At 32.6% G+C, this 12,953-nt stretch overlaps 1 long non-coding RNA gene across 1 annotated transcript; it reads left to right on the top strand.

Annotated features, from left to right (window-relative positions):
* The first annotated feature begins 3,061 nt into the window (after nucleotides 1–3,061).
* On the top strand, nucleotides 3,062–9,956 carry LOC145245700 (uncharacterized). The gene is made up of 3 exons (XR_013863014.1): nucleotides 3,062–3,111; nucleotides 7,976–8,038; nucleotides 9,483–9,956. It is a non-coding gene; the product is annotated as an uncharacterized LOC145245700 (long non-coding RNA).
* The last annotated feature ends 2,997 nt before the right edge of the window (nucleotides 9,957–12,953 follow it).

Here is a 12,953-nt window from a genome sequence, read left to right as displayed (position 1 = left end):
AAAGCACGCATCGCTAATGAAATACAGTAAAAAGCTGAGTTAATAAAGATATAACACTTATGAATAGATTGTCTCAACAAACACTTATGAATAGATTGTCTCAACAAACACTTATGAATAGATTGTCTCAACAAACAATGAAAAGCATAGATGAGACATAAAAAGCATTGACTAAACATGCAATTAAAACCTTAGTCTTAATACAGATAAAATGTACAAATTGATGCTAATAGACCTAAACGTATGTACTAAGCTCAAAGACAAAAAAATTACATGGCCTCATAGCGTCTTTCTATGTTTATAGCATCTGCCTCCAAACAATGTTTGGTTCAGCAGCTTTAGACTTAATTCGTGACCATATCTTTTACGAGATTTGACACGAGATTTGATATCGATATCGACATTTAGACATTACAATTGATCCTCACGAATCCTCGCGGGTCTTTTTACGTCAACAAAAAGAGTGGTTCGTCTCTTTTAAATAGTTAGGGACGTTCTGTTGAAAAGATGGCCGTAATGCTGATGTGGCAGTCATGAAAATGTTGATTTTTAATTATTGTCCTTTTCTTTGTGATCGGAAAAATTGAATTCATTAAAAACAACACAAAACACCATTATTTGCTCTGGAGTTTTATTTACTTCTTACAGTAATTATCAGCCAGTGCATCAATATAAACCCTTAAAACACCCGTAAGGTCGAGGAGAAATAAAAACCCACATCTGATCACTTTGACCACTAATTCAAATAAATCCTTTTTTAACGCATAAAAAGTGCCACGAACCATGTAGACAAGTAGAAATTATTTAACTCCACATAGTCTGAATGTTTGTCCAATTCTGCTTTAAACCTGAATACGGTAACCATCAACACAAGCTACTCTGATAGCAGAAACACAAACAGAGACCTGTGCGCTCCTTCTATTGAGCCGAAAACGACAGTCTTACATCTTTTGGGGATGATCGTGCAGATCACTTGGCGCTGGTATTAACAACCTCGCGAAAAGTAGATTTAAATTCTGGTTTACGACGTTGTACACCAGAATCAAGTCTTCTCGCATCTTCTACTGCTACCGTGAGAATAGATGTCGTCTTTGGAAATGCTTTTCTGGAGATAAGCGAGGGGATTGCTGTCACCATCTTAGTTGGCAACCGTTGAATACACTTTATCAAATCTCAGTATTAAAGTACTGTACACGCGGTAGCTTCCGGGCCTTGATAAGTGGTGGAGACCTTGTAAAAAAAAGTGTATCATATATATATATATATATATATATATATATATATATATATATATATATATATGCTTGTAAGTCATGCTCAATAACGAGTTGTACCAGGGTTATGTATGAAATGTTGTTTTAGAGGCGGCGACCTTTAAATTAATATAAATCACAGAAAAATATCTTCATCATACAAACATATGGTTTATCCCAAAGACTAATTTTTGGTCATTTATAATTTAAATAAATTTCGGGCATATGGCCCACGGAGTTCACGTATATATGCCGTAATCGAGCTGTCTAATTTTCACATACTCTACACATTAAATAAGGCTGTATTTCGGCAAAAAATCATCATATGATGTCTTCCAATTGCTCTATTATGTCTGGTTTATCAACATAGACATGGAACTTTACATATTCCAATTGCTCTATTATTAGACATGGAACTTTACATATTCTTAAACAAAATTATCTAATGGAGTTAAATCGCACGAGTGAGGTGGCCAGTTGAGAAGTTCATTTCGTAAAATTGTTCGCTCATCTATGTTTCAGTTATTTGGTCTTATCATTTACAATTTGCAAACGCTGCTCGGTTATAAGTTTCTTCATGACGAATTGCCAAACCAAGCTGAACTCAAAATAACCGATAGTTGTCAAAGAGGCAATTGAAGAAAATAGTTTTCAATTTAAAATCAGCCACCTCTAAAATATTCACTAAGGAACGGAAAATGTCGTCTGTTTGATTGAGAAACAATCTTAGGATCGAGTAGAGAATCTTAGTTGATCATCTCTATACAATGATCGAAGAGTTGTTCGCAACCGTTCCAATGTCCTTTACGTTAGTAACAATACTGAGTTGTAGAGGCAGAAAATCAAGTCAAAAATATATTAAATAGTGCAAAACAAACTTATTGGAGTTGATTCATTATAATTCGTCCATGGATAGAGTTCTGCTGCCACATCTGTGCTAGATGAGCTGACTCTTGGAATCAAAAAAAAAAAGAATCTTAAATCTAATAGGTCCCACAGTATCAGCCAAGCTCCAGCCCCTGTCCAATCGCCGCAATATCGCATCCCTACGCCTGTTTTACAAGAACTTTAATGGAATGTGGTCTGATGAACTTACAGCACTTGTGTCCCTCGACGTACATACTCCCATCGACAAGCAGTAAGATCATACCCCTTTATTGTTGAGGTCTCTAGAGGCCGGAAAGGTTTCTACTCTAAAAGTTTTTTCTCTTGGAATGCTGGGTGTTAGATTTCCCTCCCTGTTTCCTACTGTACTAACTTGCAAAAGTTTTAATGTAATGTAAACAAACATATCGCTGCTCAATTCCTTTCAATTCTCTGCTAGACACAATCCAAAATAGTATTTCATTATGCCCATGTGGCAATACGCCTAGTTTGGGGTGAAAATGTAAAAAAAAAAAAAAAAAAAAAGATAGCATACAGGGGAAGTGTAACTTTCTGACTATATACTAGCAGAAGTACTCGTCGTTGACTGGGTTAAAAAATAGGCTACGTTTATTTTATTTCTATATTTTAGGGGCTAGGTGCATACACAGGTCCCACAACTTTAATGAACTACCACCGTTCAAAATGTAACATACCCATTTTTGATCATCAATACTTATTCTATCATTGTATGTGGTTTGTATAATAGTTAACCGTATAGGAGCCTATTCATGTACACACACACGCACACGCATACACAGAAACTCAGCTTTATTAGTATTATATATATATATATATATATATATATATATATATATATATATTTAATATTTTCTGTTTAACTGTCTTAATTATTTTTAATCTGCTGATTTTTTTTATTTTTCAGTTCGAGGCAATATTCAAGATATTTGCGATCAATTTAAATGCCACAGAGGTAAATAAAATAAAATAATGAAATATTAAAAACAGAACTGTGAAAAAAGGCAAATCCCTTTAACTCACTAAAAGCTGAAGCAAGTTAACGTAACATCTCTCCTCTTCATATTTTTCTCTTTCTCTCTCTCTCTCTATCTTTCTCTCTCTCTCTGTATATATATATATATATATATATATATATATATATATATATATTCACAAAGTATACACCTCATTCTCTTTAAGAGCGTAAACCACACCCGAATATATTTTATAAAAAAACGAATGTAATCTTGACTTTCGTTTCAATATCGCCCTTTCGTTTCAATATCGCCTGGGAGAATTTTGCTTTAGTTTATATATATATAAGTCAGCTTTAGTTTTGCTACTTTGGGAGAATTTTGCTTTAGTTTATATATATATAAGTCAGCTTTAGTTTTGCTACTTTGGGAGAATTTGTTTTAGTTTATATATATATAAGCTAGCTTTAGTTTTGCTACTTTGGGAGAATTTTGCTTTAGTTTATATATATATAAGTCAGCTTTAGTTTTGCGACTTTGGGAGAATTTTGCTTTAATTTATATATATAAGCCAGTTTTAGTTTTGCTACTTTGGGAGAATTTTGCTTCGGATGTTTTTGCTTGGTTGACTCCTCTGTGACCTTGTCAGGCCACTAATATATATATATATATATATATATATATATATATATATATATATATTTCCACAGGATCATGCCAATTATGAAGATGAACTTGTATGTGTGTGTGTTTGCGTGTGGAATGATCTCTATCAAACTACTCTGTCAATTTTGAATCTACAAACTTGAAACTTGATTTATTGAAGATTCGGATCTGTTGAACAAATTCGATTTGTTTTTTAGCCGATAAAAATATCTGCTAAGGTGTGAACATTGAAAAATTTGAACTTGGCAGGCGTAAGTCGACTAAATTTTTATTTTCTACACATACGCAAATATACATTTATACATTTAACCGCGTCAATTTTTTAAGTTTCAACATCCATGAGTCCTTAGGTGATGTCATAGCGAATATTGCTGGAGATTTAAATGTTTTGGTTTCGATTCTAGCTAATGACACCCAAGTCATATTTTTGAAACTTTTAAAATCACTACTATATATATTGCGTCACTGGCTAACAACAGATTTGTTGTCTGCGTTTTTTCGACTGATGATTACATTGGTTTTATTCAATCAGGTGTGTAAACTATAGCTATATGTTTTTACGTTTTTTGTTCATATGTACGCATGTGTGGAGCATTTTAGAAGAAATTCGTGGCGGATAAAATGCTATGTTTTGATTGGAAATAATAGCAATCTGGAATTTTCTACGAATCGGCGCAGTACATACAGCTCATAGGCTTCCCAAATTGTCATCCATCAGGTAATGGCCAGGCTTATCGTTGCTTAACTTCGGTGGTCAACGTGATTGTGCCGTATATAAAATAACATAATAACCTAAAAATTCTGAATACTGAAGCTTTTAGAAAGTAGATGGTTATGGCGATCTGTCTTTACAAGCGAGTATTTCACAAACAAAAATAAAAAAGAACAAAAACGTAATTATTAATTAAGTTTATATAATTTGAATTATCCAGACCACTGTTCTCATATTTTAAGCGTACATTCTCACATTTCGTCTGGTGTAGCCATAGAATAGTACTAGAAAAGCCAGCAAATATTCATATAGTTTCAGCCCATAGAACCAAAGATATGAGCATTTCAATATTCAATTTGGCGATGAGTATAGATATATCCATATATAGATATATCCATATATAGATATACCACTTTTTTTTTTTTAGGCAATTTTATAAGTTCGAAATCTCGGCAACTAATGATCAGAATTTAACAAATGAACGTTCGTTGGAAAGCTAATGACCTGAATTGTGTAGTGAGCTATGTGACATTTGCCCTTAAAGCCGCACATTATTGTTTAAACAAGTCGGGGATCACTTTTCTGTGTTAATTTAACGTAAAATGAGCACCTACTTTATGACCACCTTGGTTATAAAGTGCCTGTTGATCCCTACTTAATAATTTCTTCATATCTTGGAAACTACTCATTTCCTATGATTTTTTACTGTTATTTTCGTTTTTAGCACTCCCGCAAAACCTATATATAGCGGTAATTTTAAAGGATTTTTCGTGGGTGCTTGACATAACCTATTCCAATTATTAATAACTATCCCATTAAATAATTATCAATATATAATTAATATTTTACTGAATTTGTATGAATTCGTTATATTTATATATACTTTTTATGAATTCGTTTATATATAATTTGTATGAATAGGAAAAATGGTGGGATCATTCTACCGCTCCAGTAGATATCTCACTGCTGATGCAATTCTCTATCTGTATAAAAGCCAAATACGTCCAATGATGGAGTACTGCTGCCACATCTGGGAAGGAGTTGCTAAAAAAAATAGCTTATCCTGCCTTGACAGAGTACAAAATAGACTTCATGGCTTAGTGGGGGATGCCCTTTTATCTTCCCTGCGACCTCTTTCCCACAGAAGAAACGTCGCGAGCCTGTCTTTGTTTTATCGTTATTTCCATGGGAAGTGCTCGTCTGAGCTCCAATCTCTGCCCCTCGCCAATCTTTCATTAAAAACACTCGTCTAGCTGAAACCACTATTAATAATTTTCCCCACTCTTTATCTGTGCCTAAATCAAAACGTAGATTCCATGAACAAAGCTTCTTTCTTAGAAGTGCACGCCTGTGGAACTCTCTTCTGTTTGCCCGTTTCCCACCTGACTACAACTTGGATGTCTTCAAGTCCAACATAAACAAATTCCTGATAAATCGTCCCCTTAAGTAATCCATTTTATCAAATCTCCATTACTAACGATTACTATGATATTATCCCATTGATTACTGCACACGCAATAACCCTTATTCCCGAGTGGCCTCCGGACCCTGATAAGTGGTGACTACCATGTAAAAAAAAAATTCGTTATATTTATATATAATATATAATTATATTTATTTTGACATGCCTCGATTTTGACTGCCCATGTTCAAATAATTAATTAATTAATAATTAAGTAAATATTCATACATTATGAGTGCATATTAGTATTAAACCATACATCATTAAATTATAATACTGGTAAGATCTTGACATACCCTCATAACTTGTTCCAATAATTAATTATTACCCCATTAAATAATTCTACTGGTCAGATATGGAAATACCCCGGTAACCTATTAAAATAGTCAATTAATATACCATTAAATAATTATTCTGAACAGATCTTGACATACACTGGTAACCTGTTCTGATAATTAATTACTACCTCAGTAAATAAGTATGTTGGTTAAAAATTGGAACACTCCGGTAATCTGTTACGATAATTAATTACTAATCTATTAAATAATTATACTCGTCCGATTTTAGCATACCCGGTTAACCTTTTCGAACAATTAATTACTCCTTCGGTAAATGATTATCCAAGTGTTATATTGGCATACCCTGATAAACTGTTCCAATGATGAATTTCTATATCTGTATACTCCTATAATTGTTATATCAAAATCTGGTGTTATCTACTTCCAAAGCCTTATAGAGGATGGAGGGGCAATGTTGCTGAGATTCGTTCTCATGCTAAGAAAAACACCAACTGCCAACTATTCTATTGTTGTGACAAAAACGACACAAAAAGTAAGAGAAAATAGAGAGAGAGAGAGAGAGAGAGAGAGAGAGAGAGAGAGAGAGAGAGAGAGAGAGAGAGAGATGAGTACATATAAAAAACAAAGAAACCGATAAAGATAAATACTACATCCACTAATGTTCTTAATTCACAAGTTTTTGGTGGCAAGTTTACTGGGTACAACGTTTTTTTTTTACCTTCAACAGTACCTTTCAGTCCTCTATTCGATAAGCATCCGTCGAAGTCAGAATCAAATGTGAATGATGAGGACACACTTTTTTCATCAAGCTGTCAACTTTTATGAACAAGAAGTTGTCTTCACCATATCGCAATGATACTTTGCCGATTTTGCTCAGAAGAACCATAGAAGTCAGGCATAAACCTTTCAAATGTGGAGAACTGCAACTCTTCCAAAAGGTCGCTTATCATTGTACCACGCCGTAAAGGAAAGAAAAGAAATATAATAACTTCTTGAAAATCCGGTCATTTACTCAAAAAAAAAAATAAGCGATAAAGGAACAAAATAGTTGTGGATAAACACTGCTCTCCATTATAACTAAGGGAGGGAACTCACTGCCATTGGCATTTTTGAAACAAACGTTTATCAACGAAATAATGGATGGTCCCTAAACAAACATGTTTATTCAACTCAAAATAATCATCGAAATACAAAAATAATAAGAAAGTATAGTTAATTCATAAATTATCTTTTACAACGATAATATGTAAATTAGTTTACGACATAAACATAAGGAGTGTATAAGCGGGGAGGATGCTGCTATTGTGTAAATCTGCATAAGATATCTGGAGTTCACTGTTAGTCGGACAAATGCGCCCAAGTGACAAGAAGAAAGACACAACTAGGTAATTAGTGAAAACAAAATATATTAGAAAGAAAAGGAAATGCAATAAATGAAGAGTGTAAGTATACGTCAGTCTGACTATCAAGTGCATATGATTTATACATAACTTAAAAACATATTTTCCCGGTCTTTATAATAAATGGAAAGGCTCATTATTATCCGTAAAGTGGACACACCACAACAGTTATTTAATTACCATAGCTGATTCGTTCGGAGCCATTTTATGTTCGCCTTTGACTCACGTTTGTCACGCTCAAGTTAAATACTATTTCATATCACTAAACGAACAAATTTAAAGTCGTAAATCTGTTATTTATTTATTTATTCATTTATTTTGCAGGCCCTTACTACTCCCCTGCAATCAAAGTGCCTCATAACGTCAATTAAACCCGGACACATGACGGTAAACACCTTTTATTCAATTTATTTGATAATTTCAGCATTTACTTTTCTTTTCCAATATTAATTCAAAATATTTTTCGTTATTCTATTCTTGCGTCCGTCGTTCCGTCAGTCTTTTATTCCCATAATCTGCTGATATTTTTCTAAAAATGTAGTTTATGTTATCACGACATTTTGTATGAAGTTATTTGACCATAAACGCAAAAATCTCATTATAAAAATATTTTTTCAGAAAAACGTTGGTATGCCCCAAAAGGAGTGGTTAAAATTACCCTAAAAGAAAACAATGGCATTTGTTGTTGAAACTATCCTTAACATTTGCCCCATTAGCTTTTGCTAAAATTCCACTGAATTTTATAATCAATAATGATGTACATAAAAAAAAATAATTCTTACAGAAACGCTCTCGTTTTTCCTAGATGAAGACTAAAAAATGTCCCAATGTTGGTAAAACTTGTCCTTTTTCACAAATTTCGAAACATTCCCGGGGATAAATTGTAAATTGTAAATTGGAGTATCGATATCAGTTTCAATTCTTTATCTAAACTCTTTGTACTAATCTATTTCGCGTCTGTTCACGACGACATCCGTTTTCCACATTGTACTTGTCTTTTAAAACGGGCGGTTTCCACGCATGCCATATACCGGAAGCTATATAAACACAAACACTGAGTATGCGCTTTTCACGTCTTGCAAATGGCCACTAAACATACATTGAGACGTAGTTGCTTTGCGACTAGTAAGCGTAAATATATATCGTCTGTTTCTCAATTCTATGATAACACCAGTGACAATGTGGCGGATAAAGGTGACCGTTATATAATGTTATATAACAACTGTTATATAATGTTATATAACAATATAACCGTTACATAATGTTATATAACAATGTGGCGAATAAAAGTGCCTCGCTTATCTATTATCACCATACACTAATTAGTTCTTTTCCCTAAAAATCTTTTAAAAGCTGTGTTTATTTGAATTTTAAATTATTGCAGATAGTAATGAGAGCAAGGGGAGATAACTATTGCTTATTATTTTGTTTGTACTATGAATTTAGCTTTTATATACGATTTAATTCTTACATACGCTTTTTCGTTTTATCTCGTATTTTAAAACGGATCGATGTTCACGCATGTGCTTTACTGACAACTAGAAATCCACAGTGAGCATGCGATTTGACATCTTGACAAGCTAAGTATTAAAAAGGATGTGAAGGGGGGGGCTGGTCGTTTTACGCTAATATATTTCCCTTATAAACACAGTAAACTCATTAGTTTTCCCCTAATTGACAAATATTATGATTAATATTTTTAACATTAGTCAAATAGTATACATCGCAAAGGAAGTTAACTCTGACTTATCGTTTTTGTTGTTGTTTTGAATGTGGACTTTGTTTTTATCTACGATTTATGACTTAAATGTCTTTTCTTATATAATTTCAGACGAAATTTTAACGACAAGATTGAAGACAGAAGAAAATACATGTATAAATAAAAACACATTTCGAGTAGAGCGGATTCTATAAGTTAGGGTAATTCTATGATTAAGGAGAGTGGGCAGGAGCAATCCATAGTATGTAGTCGATGTCTACGAATTATTAGCTAATATTTATTAGCAGAATGTCAAATCTGTTTGCATAATATGTGCACTTGAGACATATTCAATTATATATTCGAGCGAAGATATGAAAGGTGAAAAATGTAAAAAAAAGAAAAACAAAAAACAGTCGTTTTCGGATGAGACTTTTCCCATACGACCATGTTTAACTATATTTATGTTTAGCTTACAGCGAATTGTTTTGTATGATTCATGAGAGAGAGAGAGAGAGAGAGAGAGAGAGAGAGAGAGAGAGAGAGAGAGAGACTCCTGGTTTAAACATAGCACATATGTACATCAAGTAAATTAAAAATAAAACAATTTGGGGACGAGAAAAACTGTTGTTCTTCATTTAGTAAAGTTTACTTTTTATTAAATGTCATTTAGTAAAGTTTACTTTTTATTAAATGTATTTTCCGTTAAATATTATTTTAAATAAATGCATGCAAACTTGATTCTGTGAGTGTTGGTATTATTTTTTATGTTTTGTTTGTTTTATCATCAACCATTAATATAACACCTAACAACTTGTTTTGAAGACATTAAAGTAAAAAATACATAAATATATGAATAAAAATAAGAAGTCATCTGAGTTTTCTATAATGCTCGTTGTGCAGAAAGAAAATTGGAGAAAAACCTGTTTAGCAGCGTGAACAAATTACTCGTAGTAATGTCTTCAAGATGAGCATGTTCCCGATTCTGATAGATAATTTGCAAATCTTCTAGATCATTTTCTGACAACTTTCTCTGAACCGTACTTATTCTCCGTTCTGTCTCTGCTGGGATATTCCGATCACTCGTTTGTCACAATTAAGATTGAAACAATGTGTAACAAAACCTCGAATTTAGGAAAACTCGTCCCGGGAAAACTCGTCTCGGGAAAACTCGTCTCGGGGAAACTCGTCTCCGGAAAACTCGTCTCGGGAAAACTCGTCCCCTTTCGCTAGGTAGGAAAACTGGTCCCTTATTGAATAAATATCGATTGAAAACACATTTTATGATCGTTCTTGAAGGAGATATTGCTTTTTAAAATAGACTATAGCCCCCCCCCTAATATTTTTAAAAAATATTTTTATTTGTTTAATGTTTTTTTTTTCTACCTAACTGGCTAAATTCTTAGTGGTTTCACTTATTTTAAAGCGTTTATTATGTTCATACAAAGTTAATTACAATTTTTTTTGTTCTTATTTTAACGATGTTTTTTGGAGTCATAAAACAATAATAAAAAACAAAACAAAAAAATAAAAAACAGGGAGCGTTACTTTTTTGTTTTGGTTTTTTAATTATGATAGTTTTTTGTTGTTATGTTTTCGTTTTCTCTCATACCAAATGCACTCATGCGTTATTTAAAATTATGATTTTATCAATTATCCACATTTATTGTCGTCCTGTAAAATTTTGCAAAAATTAACTAATAAATTAAAAGCGAAATATTTTTTGGCGCGAGAGATGCCATGTGCTAACAATCTCTCGTTAACTCATTTTTAATTTTTTAAATTTTTACTTCAAAATTCTAAAATCAATCATTCAGAGAAAAAGTAATCACTAAATTAATTTATTAATCAATTTTATTGAAAACTCCGCTATCGTTTATCAAGAATCTTTTTAATTTCATTTTTTGTTGGTTGTTTTTCGGAGGGAGATATAGTTTTAACCCCCCCTCTCTAAATTATATTTTAAAAAATATTAAAATTTGGGTTTGTATTGCTGTACACATAGATTCGAAAAAGTAGTTAAAAAAACAAATATATAACAAATAAATTTTATCAAAGGCAAGATAAGTTACTTTTCTACCAAACTGGATATAATTCTCGTGTTTTTATTCAATTTAACATGTTTATTCAGCTCGAAAAACATGCAGTGTTTACCGATGTATTGGAAAATTTAAAATGGCGGCCGACTCTCTCTTAAACACGGTAAGTTCGGGAAAAGGTGTTATAAATAATAAACTAGACAAAATCCTGTTAGAAATTCGCTCAATATATATTACCGTGACATATGTTGACATATATTCGGTGTTTTTTTTAATAGTATTTTGTCTAGTTTATTATTTATAACACCTTTTCCCGAACTTACCGCGTTTAAGAGAGAGTCGGCCGCCATTTTGAATTGTCCAATACATCGGTAAACACTGTATGTTTTTCGAGCTGAATAAACATGTTACATTGAATAAAAACACAAAAAATATATCCAGTTTGGTAGAAAAGTAACTTATCTTGCCTTTGATAACATTTATTTGTTATATATTTGTTTTTTTTGACAACTTTTTCGAATCTATGTGTACAGTAATACAACCCTAAAATTTATTATTTTCTTTTTAAAACCAAATCTCCCTCAGTAATTTCTTTAATTTTCTATTTTTTAGCGATTATCAAGACTCTTAAGATGTGATATACCGGACATTATTTCTCGTTCTCACGTAACACTCGACATGTTTTTTTGTTTGTTTTCTGTGTTTTTTTTTCTTTACCGAATAAACGATTCCAAATAAATTAAACAACACACAACATAGTCGGCGAAGTAGAAAACTCGATTTTACCCTTTTATAACAACAGTAAATAAGTAAATTCTTTTTATATTAGTATAAAAAATATGCGGTCTCGTTTATGAACATAATAAACGCTTTAAAATAAGTGAACCACTAAGAACTTAGCCAGTTAGGTAGAAAACGGACACTTAGAAAATCGATTTTATTTAAAAAAAAAAAACATTAAACAAGTAAAATATTTTTTTTTAATATTATGGGGGGGGGCTATAGTCTATTTAAAAAAAAAACAATATCTCCTTCAAGAACGATCATAAAATGTGTTTTCAATCGATATTTATTCAATAAGGGACCAGTTTTCCTACCTAGCGAAAGGGGACGAGTTTTCCCGAGACGAGTTTTCCGGAGACGAGTTTTCCGGAGACGAGTTTTCCCGGGACAAGTTTTCCCGGGACGAGTTTTCCGGGCACCCAAAACCTCATATGTATTTCTCTATGGCGTTTTGTATCGCTACCCGATGGCACGCTACGACAATTCCTGGACGTTTAAATCAGAAATACGCCTATGTTCTATGTTCAAAAAGGGTGTCTTCTCTATAGAATTCGACCAACCAGATTGTGCTAATAGACACATATACCCTCCAATATTATGTCTGAAACATAACATCCACCTGCAGTACACCTTTGAATGTGCGGCTGACATTGCAAACAGAAATCACTATTTTAATTTCGTTTAACAAAAAAGATATTCAGAAACTAAATCGGCCTTTACTACTGTCAGCAACCATTGCAAAATGATTATAGAAAAAGTAAGTCTTTTGCACTGACAGGCA

The sequence above is a fragment of the Euprymna scolopes genome, chromosome 23, assembly GCF_053919585.1.
Source record: "Euprymna scolopes isolate OS-2025 chromosome 23, ASM5391958v1, whole genome shotgun sequence".
In the NCBI taxonomy this organism is placed as follows: Eukaryota; Metazoa; Mollusca; class Cephalopoda; order Sepiida; family Sepiolidae; genus Euprymna; species Euprymna scolopes.
This window is presented reverse-complemented; position numbering and strand designations above follow the sequence as displayed.